Source organism: Falco punctatus, assembly GCF_963210335.1.
Source record: "Falco punctatus genome assembly, chromosome: 3".
Classification (NCBI taxonomy): domain Eukaryota; kingdom Metazoa; phylum Chordata; class Aves; order Falconiformes; family Falconidae; genus Falco; species Falco punctatus.
In genome coordinates this window covers 45,999,030-46,012,562 of record NC_137582.1, presented here as the reverse complement: position 1 = coordinate 46,012,562, position 13,533 = coordinate 45,999,030, and the positions used below count along the sequence as shown (strand labels likewise).

Sequence of the window (13,533 nt, the reverse complement as noted above, 5' to 3'; positions counted from 1 at the left end):
TTGGGAGGTTGTCAGAGAAATACCACTAGCCCAGTGTAGGATGCTGGCTGCAGTTACTCTGAAGTGACAAGTAATAGGTGATTTTCTTAGATGTCTCTCTTACAGCTAGATGCAGTGAGATAGAGACCAGCCTCAAAGGGAATTTGATTTGGATCATCATAATTAGTAATGCTGTTGTGCTGTCAGGGTACCCTTCATGTAAATCATGGGCAGCAAACCGGTTATTACATTTTTCAATTTGTTTCCAGCAGTTTTTCTTCATAATTACACAAAAGATGACTCCTGGATGCAAGGGAACAGGCAGCGTTATTTCTGGTGTGTTTTGGATTACAAAATGTCTGTTTGAATTATACTAAAGGAATGTATGTGTTTGTTGCTGTGAAGAGTTGATTAAATCACGTTCTTGGGGATAAGAAGAGTATGGGATATTATAGTTCAAGAAAACAGTTGTATGAAAAGCCACTCCAGTAAAGAATGGGGGAGGAACAGAAGAATAAAAATTACTTTCTGGGTCCTAAATAGCATCCTCCATTAGCACCTATGCAGCGTGCCCATGTCCTGCTGCCTTCTCTCCTCTCCCTTTCCTAGAAAAATAACTTGTTTCAGTCCTTTTTTTAGTTTGGGAGTTGAAGAATTAGGGCTGTGCAACCCTGTATATACCAATTCCCTTGTTTTTCTACCAGCATGCATGCCTGTGAGGCAAATCCCCCTTAACAAACCCTTCCATGAAGCTTTATCAGTGACTTCCAACCTAAAAAAGAAGATGATGATGAAAACCTCCCTTCTAATAATACATGCAAACAAGCAAACTAAACCATTCAAGGCTGCTTTGAGATTGAACTCTTGCAGCTACTTTATGTAAAATTTCCTGTTTGGTGTGTTTTGAAATGAATGTCTCAGTTCTTCGGGGTATGAACTATATTTTCTCTGTGCTATTTGTAAAGTAAGCTGTATAAAACATGTCCCATTTTTGTAAAAGTTGGAAAATAATGTGATAACCACCTGTATCTATCTACATCTGTCTCTCTGCCTGAAAGCCCAATAAATGCAACGGTTATCATACCTACTGCCTTGTTACAAATAAACTCTTGACACTGAAAAATATCAGTACCTCCTCTCACAGAGCATCCTCAGCCTGTCTGTCTTCTAATCTGCATGTTTCCAGGACAAGGAATTTTCTGATACTGTGAGAAATCATGAGGCTAAATTTTTTTTCAAGCTCATTAGGGGTGAAAGAAAGGAGAATACTCAATATTTCTGAGGTATGAAGACAAAGGAATCCCCTCCCTACTGAGGCATATCGGTGGAAGTGTTATCCTGTCTACTTAAAAAAAAAAAAAAAAAAAAAAAATGTTTTTTGCATATTTTTTCTGTCTCCTTTGAGATGTCTAAAGTGTGAATTAAAGCTTGCTTTTTAACAGCAAAAAAAATCTTTATAAATAATTCACATGGGATATTTTGACAATTTCAAACTTCCTCTGGGTTTTTGTTTTTTTTTTACCGAGCAAAATATTCACTACTGACAACTCTTTCTCAGGAGATACTACTCTCAAGAAATCAACACTTCTCGTGTTGTAAAAATGCTAAAGGATTCCTCCTTTAGCCTTCATGCCTAATTTTGGTTCTCAGATTTTGCAAATGGATCTACTCTGAGTAAAATCTGAATCAACTGCCAAAAATCTAGGCAAGGTGCTGATCTCATAGAATATATTTACTCTGCTATCTGTGTACTCATTTGTTTGCAGTCTCTTTTCACCAAGCATGCTGTCTCATGAGACAATTAGTTGAAAGAACATCGATAATTAAATTGCTCATTGAATCTGTCCTGGATTTTAATTTGTTCTTTAAGTTTTGCATGGAAATCCTACTTTTAATACAAGTAAATGCAGAGAAATACCGCAAAATATCCAGCATTTTATTTTAGCATAAAAAGGCATGTACACTATGATTACTGGCTTTTGAGCTATTTCCAACTAAATTAAAATAATTAATAGTTGTTTAGTATACTTGCTTCGATTAAAACTCTGGCTTAGAGGTTTCACAAAGTAGACTTCATAATACTGTTAACAGCAAAAGTTGATGGCACCTTTGTTCATTAAAGCAGTGAGCAGACCTTCAGGTTTGTTGTATACCTAGTGACTTCTAGGAAAGTCATTAAAAAGTCATAAGATCCTTAAACATGTGCCACATAACTGTATGAATTTAAGCTTAGTTCTTGAGGTCTAAGACATATTTTTCTTATCTTGAAAAACTGTGTTGCTGTAACAAGTTGTTCTTTATTTATTCATCTATATTATAGTAGTACCTAGAAGTGTCTGCCAAATTATGGGTACCACTTTAGTAGACAGTCTGCACCTACTCAATAAAATACAGCCCTTTCCCCACAGTTTGCAATTTAAACAAACCACATATAAGAGAAAGGAAAATTACAGTAAAAAATGGCATTATCACTTTTTTGTCAAGGAACTGAGGCGTAGCCATCCCTCTAGGAAAATATTTAAATTCAGGCTAGAAACAGTAAGTACTTTAATAATTCTTGAGATTTTAAAGTTGTCTCTATAGAGAAATAGGCCTGCATAAACCAAGATTGTACTGGACTTGGAATTCCAAGTTATAAACATTTCTCAGTTAATGCAGCATTAAAACATAGTGTTACTTATGACTGAATCAATTTATGCAGCCCTTGTCCTGGCACTGAGCAACTTTCCAGAAATTGACTTTGCAAATGTAATATTCTTTTAATAAGCTTCTCATATGTAATCCAATACTGAAATAAAATAATAAAAAAGTGTTAATGCTGGCAATAGAGTCTATAATTGGTTAACTTCTCCTTCATTTACTTAACAAGGCATTTACTTGTTCATATTAAAAAACTGTATCATGGCAGAAGACATCATATGAAATCTGAACCCCAAGGTAAATGAAGACATTTCTCCACATTGGCCTCACAGACACCAGAACTCCCACAACAGAGTTTTAGATTCAAGAAAGACATGAAGGTATTAAAATCAGATATACATCTGACCGAAAAATCTCATCTCTGGTAAATAAAAGAAATAGAAAAGAAAAAAAGAAAAGAGGAGAGAGCAGAGCAGCCTTATGTTCTAAAACACTTATTCTCTAGAAGTTCCATAAACCAAGAAAATTTGATTCTTAATGTAACTGATTTTTAATTGTAAAGATCATCTTCATTTGTAAGTTTCAATTCATATATAAAATGGATCAATACATAAAAATTATTTTTAAATTGTGTGATAATTAATTTAAGTAGACATTACTTAAACATTAATTGCTCCACATTCTCTGCGTAATTGTACAAGACCTATATGCTGCCTCATAACTGCAGTTCAGGCAGATAAATCACACTAATGCTTAATGTCCATTTCTTATTTTTAGATGACACTTTCTATGACAGAGCATACCCATACTATGTGTAGACAACAACACAAGCCATTACTTATTTAAGAAACTCACTTAGTTACCTTCCTTATCAAAATATTCTGAACTCTTTTTATCTCCTAATGTGGTACCACGATGCACACTCTTATGGATCAGGCAAGACAAAGATGTACGGCTATTGGTTTCTCCACCCCAGTGAACAGCAGGAATCCTTGAAGTCAAGTCAACAGAGCGCCAAAGCCATTTTGCAGGAATGATAATAACACAAAATAATATGTAACCAGAAGAAAGCTGTAATGGATGTAAGACCTGAAGATCTAAGGTCTCCTTGGAGATGTTACTGAAGTCCGAAGAGCTGTTTTCCAGTGAGTGGGATACTGGAGAAGGAGTCAAGCCTCTCTTCTCCTAAAATATGCAATCAGTTTTTCAAACTAATTTAGAGGGACAAACAGGTGGAATTTTTGCGTAAAGCTTTTCTAGCTGTGCATACCCCTATCTGAACTGTGGGATCTTATTTTGTTCTGTTAGAAAAACAGGATTTTTTTCATGGACTGAGCTTTTTACCGACTTCAGTACTCCTTTTCCAGGATATGAGCACTTTCTTGCTGTAAACGGAACACAGTTGATAATATTTAGAAAAATTCTGCAAAGTAGAATTTTCAGAAACTGTTCATTTGCCAATAAACTCTGCTTTGTATGGGACATTTTGAACACAGTTTTGGGAAAAAAAAAAAAAAGAAAAAAAAAAAAAGAAGAAGGCGGCAATGAGTGGTTTTCATCTTGGTACTGAGTGGCTTAGAAAAGATGAAAAAAATTATAAGCAACTCAGGGAGGCAGTAAAAGGCTCTCCTTGAACCCATGGAGAGGATTTGGCTAACTGGGAAAGTCTGAGGGATTAGAATTGAATAAAGCAAAATAAAAGTAAGAACACATAAAATATAAAGCCTCTTTCTTGCTGTTCCCTTTTGAATATCCTGGTTTATAACTTCTAGTGCCTTAGGTTGGCAAACTAGATTGTAAGAGTGTAATGTGGAGATATAGCACCTTGGTAAGAGGACAGGAACATTTTGCATGAAATACTGAAAGCTGCAGAACATCATTATGGAAACTGCAATATTTGGACTAGATGATCTTTAAAAGTCCTTTCCAAACCAAAGCATCCTATGATATTTGTGTGACAAAGCTTCTACATGCTTCCCCTCACCTAGTCTCTTCTTCCTCACCTAAGTGGGATAGTGTCTCACAAAGTCTGAGTTATGCTTTTCCACAGTAACTTTTCACCTCCCACAAGTTGCTTTATTTTATTGTGAAAGAAAAATATTTCTAAGTATCATTTTTTTTGAAGGGAGAGCTTATCTCCGACATTTAGATTGGCAAAAGCATTTAAAGAATCATGTATTTCTTGTCAAGCTCCATTTTCATTTCTTTTAAGTGTATTCTTCTTGTTCCCCCGTTCTTCCACATATTCTAATGCATAAATAACATCCTATTGTAATTCTTTTTATCTGACTCTTCTGTTTACCTCCTGCTGCATGTGGAAAGCTTAGACAAAGCCTATGGAGTGGAATATGCATTTATCTCTATACCATATTTAGTAGAATAAACAGTGGGAACTGGGAAGAGATCAGCAACAAATAAAAGCTTTAAAAGAGAGGAAGAGTAAAACATGTCTCATAAATGGAGCTTTTACTCTCCAGTGTTTTAATGAAGAGGCCCTTTAGGTGCATTATTTTAATTTATCAGGAGCAAATGGCTTTAAAGGTGAAGTCAGATAGTTCCACCTTCAAGCAAATAACATAAAAGTGTTTACAAAATCATTAGCAGTTTTGAAGACAACTAATCCTTCTCCAGGTCAAATAATTTAGGATCGTCTTAAGCACAATTTAAGAGACAGCTTATACTAGGAAGTGTGAATGACTAGGGAACAAGTTGTGAGAAGAGAAATATGCCATGACCATGATAAGGAAAGATGGTTTCTTGTCCATCATGCTCGGTTAAGGAGATATGACTGTAAGGCGAAATATTTGCATATAGTATTGTTTTGCATGGCCTGTGGCTAATGGAAGCTTTGATGAACAACTCTTTTTCAGCCTTTCTCCATTATATTGCAATAGTTTGCTCCTTAGGCAGTGCTGCTATTTTAACTTCTCTCTACCTACAGAGTGTCTGAGACTTTAAGTTATGAAAAAATCTGGAAGCAAATGTGTACCAAAGTGTTTCCTCAGTTACAGTGTTTATTCAGACTTCAGACAGCTCCTCCCCCCCCCCCCCCCCCCCCAAAACAAAACACCTCCCCCCCCAAAAAAAAAGAAAAGCACCAAAACCAGCACTAAAAATAACCCTCAGCCAAACACAAACCAACCAACCAACCTATTAGGGCTTCATTCAACCTCCTATCTAAAGAAAGATCAAAACCTTTAAATTGACAGTTTAAGTCTGAGGTGAGCTGAATTGCTTCTTGGATGTATCCATCTCACTGTATTTTCTCTAGTGGCAGCCTAAAGGTAGGAAAATACTGATTTGAGTACTTCAGTGTGTGCAATTCAGTTGGGTGAGTACAGACTTCTGAGACCTGTCTCAGAGGCAGAAGAAATGTTCAGAATAATTTCAGAAATGTTTTGTCTTCCAGAAATAGCCAAGGACCAGCAACAGTCACAGCAATTTGCATTCCTGCAATTCAGAGGTTGTGTGGCCAACTGATTACTACTGTAGTATTTCTGTATTGTGTGCAATGTTGCAAATGACTCTATCAGAAAGGTGCACACCCATTTTTTTTCTTCTCCTTCTTCTCATCTCTTTTTCTTCTCACCTGCTATTCATTTTGTCCTTTTCCTCAGTGTACCTGCTCTGAAGCATACTATAGAAACTGGGCAGAAGTGACTGCCCAGTCAGCTGTGCATCCTAGTTAGGAAGTACAGAAGTGCTCACTTTTCCCCACAGAAGCATCCAGGGTGAGAATACAAGATGTCATAGAAATCCTAGATTGCTGAGATAGAGCAAAGGGTGTATGATCACTGAAAATTACTCCTTAGATGCCCTTGGCATACTTAAATCAATGGTCTACTGACACACAGCACAAGTAATCTCTAAATATATGTATAGCAGCAACAGGAGAAACAACCACTGAAATAAATTCAAATGTGACTCATGCAGTGCTACTAAAAGGCTGTTTCTTCTGTCCTGTATGGTATCCATTCGTTGTTTCTTTGTTTTTTTAAATCATTTAAAATAAAAGTAATTTAGGCTTTGCAATATGTATGTTCTCCTAGGTAACCTGTGATAGTGAAAAACACATCAAATCATACAAAAGCTATCATGCTACGTTAGACTTTTAAGAGACATATCACTTGCAAAACCAGTAATGGAAAATTCAAAACCTTCCTATAAAAATGCACAGCAAGCAGTTTTAATAATTTGGGGTCTTTTAAAAGAACAGTTCACTTAGATCTGTTTGAATTTAGGATTTGGATTTTTAACATTACGAAAAAATCTGCATATTGCATAACTGAAAGATCTGATCAGGCATTCAGGGGATTTAGGATCACAAAAGGGAACAGACTGCATTTAATTCTAAAGCAGAGGACTTTCTTTGGGCTGTATCATTAAATGCATTTCCTTTTCTCTGGTGGAAAGACAAAGGGAAAAAAAAAATCAAGAAACACTAACAAGTAAAGACAAGGTGTCTGGAAAAAATGCTGGCAACTAGCAGTGGTATGGATGATTTTATAGAGGTTACCGGATGGAAAGTGCAGAAAGTTTCTACAAATTGGAAGAAGAAATTTGAGCTAGGATCCCTGAAAATTAAATACCATGGCCATGTAAATCTAAAGTAGAATGAGAGGCAGACTAAGCTGCAATAGTTTCCTTGAGCTCTTTCTTACTGTTGCATGGCTTAATATCCTCCAGAATGTTATTCGGGATATATCCACATGAGAGCAAGGGAAATAATAGTCAATGGGAAAAGTGGCAAGATAAAATGTATAAGAGAGAAAATTGCTCTAAAATGTTCCTCAGAAAATGATCTTTAATATCAGAAGACATTTTCAATCTATATTTTAATTCATTTTTTTTCTGTATCTCAGGCAATTGGGATGAGGGTTTTGAGCCCTGCACATCTGTTTTAAAAATCACCCAAATATTGTTTGGTGGAAAATTCTTTCAGGTGTGGAGGTTCATCAAAAGGTCTTTCTATCGTTCATGCCAACATCCACCCTTCACGTGTTTTAAGTGGTATGGGAAAAGACAGGTGGGAAGAAGAATTTAATCCAAGAAAACAACAGCAAAGCACCTACCCAGGCTGTGAAACACATTACAACATATTGGATCCTTGTTTCTGAATGTATTTGTTCTGCATATTGTTCCAAAGTAATTATTGCTGTTGTGGTAGGTGACATCAATGATGCTTTGCTAAATAATGCTGTGCTCAACATCAGCTGAGAACTTCACCTGTAACATTTTAGAATTCCTATTCATACTTAGTTATGATTTTTTTTTCCTATAGTGTTCCTAATGAGATCACACACAATGGCAATAATTAATCTTGAAACTAAAGCATGAACGGTGGTTCAATATATCAGCGTTTTCTGTGACAAGAGACATCAGGTATAATTAAAAGAAGGGACAATGGACAGGTGGAAACTTTAATTATTGATGAAATAATCTCTAAAAAGGCATTCCATAATAAACTCTTTAGCAACACATACCTTACTTGATCACTGCGACTCAGGTTTTTGTCACACAACCACCCATAAGCAGATATGTCCTGTATTTAGATAGAGGAAGGTGCCAGCATACAGCCAGCAGGTTAAAATGCCACAAGGTACATCAGTTGTCAGCATGGGACCAAGTCCAGGGGATAACTTACTGCTCTGGTCAAAACAGCATCTCTTCTTCAGTGTTATGTAGGTAGGAGATAATTCTGCAAAACTTCATCACTGTTTCTGATGGGCTATCACAGGCAAGGAGGTAGTCTCCCAAGGTACCAGCAGCTCAGAGCAGAATGCAGACTTTCAAATTTGTATTTGATGGGGATACACTTCTTTTTCAGTGGTTTATGTTTTCAGACACCTGCTTTTTTCCCTATTTCAGGAAGGGAACTGCTTCTTTAGATTCAGTGCTTCCAATTCCTCTCCTTTCAAGGAAAGTTGGGAGTGATAATCCCTTACTCTATAAAGTAATTCCATTTGAAAGCAGTGCGTGCTTAGATACCCAGCAAAAGGAATTGTTCCAGCTCTTCTCCAAAACTGACAATCAGCACGAAAAACAGGGGTGGGGTGAAAGGGTTAGCCCCATTCCCTGGCAGGCAGGTCATTCCTGGTAAACGTCTTGCAGCTTGTTTTGTAGGCTATCAATCCAATTTACTATGTGTGTACTTAGCGGCTCTTAGAACTTGCAGAATGTCTCTGGATTTTCAATTAAGTGCACAAAATAAAGCTGCAAAGTTGTAATTTCTGTTTCTGTATTTAAATTTCCTTCTGTTTATTCACATGTTAGTGTGATTCATGTGTCGTCTGGAAAACCGGCAAAGGGCCCCCTTGCCATTTAAAATCTCCAAGGACATCCCTTACAGGAGGCTGTCTATAGAATGATAGGCAGCATGTGCTGAATGCCATGTCAGAAAGCAGAGACAGACCCTTAAAGGCCGTAATTAATGTTCATTGCAATTAGTGAAAATTTTATGTATATTCCAAACAACAGATACGAGAATCTCCAACATAATACCAGTGCATAAGAAATTAGACTTTAAAAACTAAGGCAAGTCTCAAGCATATGGCTTTCCAGATGAATGATTTTTTTTTTTCTGTTTTTTCTTTTTGCTTTCATTCTTTCCTTCTTCAGATTGCAAAATTGGTGTATGGGTGATAGCTAGCATTTGCACATAGCATTTGATACAAATAAGGAATGAGAATGTAGTTAAGCTGGAAAAGAAAGACTGATCTGAGGTATGAAAAGAGACCAAAAAACACAATAAACACAAGGTAACAATAAATGGACCACACTGAGCTGGAGAAAGTTGAGCAAGGCGCAAGCAGGATTGATGGTCAGTAGAAGTTATTTATAATTTTTGTTAAGTCATTAGTAGTCAGGTCTATTAGTGAAATTCAAAGACTGGAGGAAGTTTAAACACCTCAGAGGCCAAGGAGAAATAGATGAAAAGGACTGTTCTCTGTAACTGTATAAACAACAAAGAAAAATTAAATTTGGCATAATGTATAATAATATTTGGCAGACATAATGCAAGGATGTTCATTTGATGAAGGAGACAAACCTGGGAAGTAATAACGGTGCAAGAAACACATGGGATTAACTGCGGACAGCAAAGTATTCATCAATTTGCAATGTGTAACAGCTGCCAGAAAAAAGGCAGTGCAGTTTTAGGCTACATGCACAAAGACATCATATGATGGAGGTGGCAACAGTATCTCTACAGCTCCTATGTCATCCCAGTTACACTATTGCATGGTGGGGTTTTTTTGGCTGTAATTATCCAAAAAAGATACTGTGAATCTGGAAAGAGTTTTAAAGAGCAACAACAGAAACGGTGAGTTGGCTGGAGGGATTGATACCCTGGGGAAGAAAAGCTTATTTAGAAGTGCCACCATCCTGAAAACTGCTTAGTTTCAAAGGAAGAATTAAAGTAGCTTGAAGTATTCTCACTCTTTCCCTTGACTCCCCCTGCCAATCAGATTCTTTTTTCTTTGAATTTGTTTCAGTTATGTTTTTTTGTAGCATTTATATATGGTATGAATAAGAATACAAAGCAAAAGGACATTCAGGGAAAAGCATGTTTCTATTAAACTGATGGTGTCTCAGTACATACAGTTGAGTTAAATTAAATAAAAATGAAGATGGAACTACAAATATTTGATCCTTAATAACAAGACTTTATACCAAATTATTTAATTGTAAGGAAGCATAATTAAAAGTGATGATGTGAAACTGAGAGAAGGAAATTATATTTGAATACCAGGAACCTATTTTCACAGCACAAGCTATTTTGATGTAAAAAAAAAAAAAAAAAAAAAAAGTGTTCCACTCTCAGAATCTGATAAAATTACTAAATAAATTTTACCAAATGAACTGTTGGGATCAGTTCTGTAGTGTCAATGAAGTTACTAGGTGTTAAAACATCGCTCAGCTTATCTATGATTTCATAATCTCGGCTGCTGCATATCATTTGTAAACTTTTACAGTGGATCTTCTTGGAGACCAGACTTCCATCTCTTCCTCTTTCTCACCCACACATCTGTACTGTATACACATTTCACATATACAACAAAGAAAAGTTGTCCAAGAAACACAGACCATGTAAACATACGTTATCCATTAACTGTAATAAGGCATATACATTTAAATTCTTATTTGGTTTGGGATAGGTAGATAGATACCAATTCATTTATTTTTGTCACCAAGCATGAATTAAAAATCTCAGGTTTATCAAAAATATAAATGCCAAAGGAATAAGCTGTCAGTAGCACTTAGCAGTGTTCTATTAACAATCTGCATCTTTGGTTTTTTTCAGTACTTTTGCTTTATTTTATTTTATTTTCCAAAAAAAGATAACTGAGATTGAACAGTGACAGGAAACTGCAGGTTACAGTTGTCTAAAACTTAAGAAAAACTTTAGGACTTGTTAACAGTTCTCTAAACAGGAAATTTATTCATTTTCATGGAGGAATTACTGGATGTATGTTTGCCTATATGTATTATGGACTGAGCAGAATTGGGTCCACATGATTAAGGAGCTCTGCTCTTTGACACGACCGTTTTGGGGAGAAGCATGACTGAAACTGATGTCATCAGTCACTAGTATCTTGGTGTTAGGCAACAGTCTCCCATGTTGGTCCTCAAATCTACATTAACACCTCAAAGCAGTGCATAATCATTTATGCTCTTTCTGAATCTTCCTGCCCCGTTACCCACCTGTTTAACCACGACATTTCAGGAGTCCCTCCCTTTCTCTCTCTGGGTTGTGCTCTCTACTGAAGGTCTCCATGCTGAGCAGATGTATAAGGCAGCTGGCCAGACTGGATGGTAGGCAAGGCTGCAGTTCTAGCAATTCTTTCAGTTCTGTAAATAAATTTCAGGTAGCTTCAATGAAGAGCAATAATTTTTCGTAGCCAATATTCAGATTTTAAATGTGTTTGTTTCTCAGACTATGTCTACAATTTTTTTTTAAATGGATGGTGAATGTTGCTAAGCTTAGGGAGAAAAAGGTAGGGAAAAATAGAAAAGGATATTTAAATATTTCCTTTGCAAACAATTCTAAAATTTCCCATTAAAATGACATTGTACCCTAAAGTTATTGTTTCATATTTAGAAAGTCAGCTTTTAAAACTGTAAAAAGGGGGTTTATTTCTGCTTTAGAAGTAAATCCCAGTACTTCCTCTAGTAATCAATGCCTTCTGATACCTCTGTAGCATAGGAACTAACATTGTGAAGACATTTATTCTGTCTTCATATTTACACTACAAACATAATGCATGAAATAGCATATGTGTACAATACTTTGTGTATATGTACACATAAATATAAAAACCATGCACACATTGTCTTACATTTTTTGTGCTATCTCATGTTCTATGGTAGACTTTCAGTAAATAAAGGATTCTTTAATCTGTGTTGACTGCTTCCTTGATGTTAAGATATTAAATGTTCCTACATTATTTAAATCATTAACTTTATTTTTCTAGCTAACTGTCTACTGGCCTTATGAAGTATTTCCCATGAGCTGCGTGTTTTGCAGCAGCTCAGGTAAAAGGAGTTGGCAGTACGGTGTCAAGAATAAACTTTAAAAGGACTCTCTAAAAGTAATGCTTGGAAGGTATTCATTTGACCTTCAGTGACAGAGCTTATGCCTTGCAAATTGATTAATACAGATACAATATCAAATCATTTTTCATACAATTTTTTAATGTTTGTTAAATGCTGGAGCAGTATGTAAACAGAGTATTTGGCATTTTTATTAGGCTGCGGAACTCAGTCATTTCCTTTGCAACAACATCTCATAAACTATTTTGACAGTCTAATAAACTATAAAAAGCTGTGGTAAAAACTGGCTCTGAATGTTATAACCGTACAAAATGGAAAGAGCAAGAGAAAACATCTATCACTGAGATTATTATCACTGTTGCCATGGCAACCTGGTTGCAATGGCAATATCTCCATGGTTCTGCTGTTTGTTATCATCTTTCTTGATTTTACATCATTGAAATTGTAGTAATTACACTCTGCCTGATGAAAAATGCATGCTGTCATGGCAACTAAGTCAAATATTCTTAATCATTTCACCTCTTCAATCTAAAATGTAATTGTTTGTCAGTAAAATAGGTTATACAGAAGGCTTCTATGGACTTATGATTGCCTTAAGTGTTTTGCAAAAATTGTGCTTTTAGGCTCAAGACCCTAAGCTAAACTAATAGTCTACGATGGTAAACAATGACTCATTAGAGAAAGTAATCAGTTCTTATTAATTGTAGAGTAACTGTTTTAATGTGATAGAATAATGAAATATAAAACATATTACTTGAAATCGAATGTACCAGAGAACATTGACAATATTGTTAGAATCTTGAGGTAAATTGTATGTGATTCAGATTCTGTATTTATTTTATTCGAGCCCGCTTACCACTTACATCTCAAGAGTATCTGCCTAAAACTTAAAATACTTAGACATATTCGTTGACTGTTTGCTCCCTCACCTCCACATATACTTTTTTTGTAAACTCAAGGCTGAAGATTTAAAACACTAAAGATAATCTAAGGAAAAACACTAATAAACATATCAAAATTTGAGCATTACATTAAAAATCAAACCTCTTGCTTCTCCCTCTGGTAATGTTCTGTGCATCTTTTCAAACTGACTGCAAAACACATTTTTGAAGGGAGCTCTGTCCAGCCTGATAATTGGGCCAACCATATCAGTTCTGCAATACATTGGGAACACTAACTTAAGAGGTACCAGTTGCAGGTAGAAATGATCAAATTCCTAAGTCTTGTTTCCCAGATCACGCATCACATGTTTTGTCTCCCAGAAAGCCCCTTGCTCTTCAGACTATCATTTAAGCTGCAGTTAATTGTTACTTCAGTAAGGTATTGTGATTAATTGCAGGGTCAGACTTGCGGAGGATTTTT

At 35.9% G+C, this 13,533-nt stretch overlaps 1 long non-coding RNA gene across 1 annotated transcript in view; it reads right to left on the bottom strand.

Annotated features, from left to right (window-relative positions):
- Positions 1 to 1,377: 1,377 nt before the first annotated feature.
- Positions 1,378 to 13,533, bottom strand: part of LOC308061005 — a 127,341-nt gene continuing 115,185 nt past the window's right edge. Inside the window, exon 2 of the long non-coding RNA XR_013927014.1 lies at positions 1,378 to 13,533. This exon is cut by the window's right edge and continues 53,763 nt beyond it. This is a non-coding gene — a long non-coding RNA (uncharacterized lncRNA).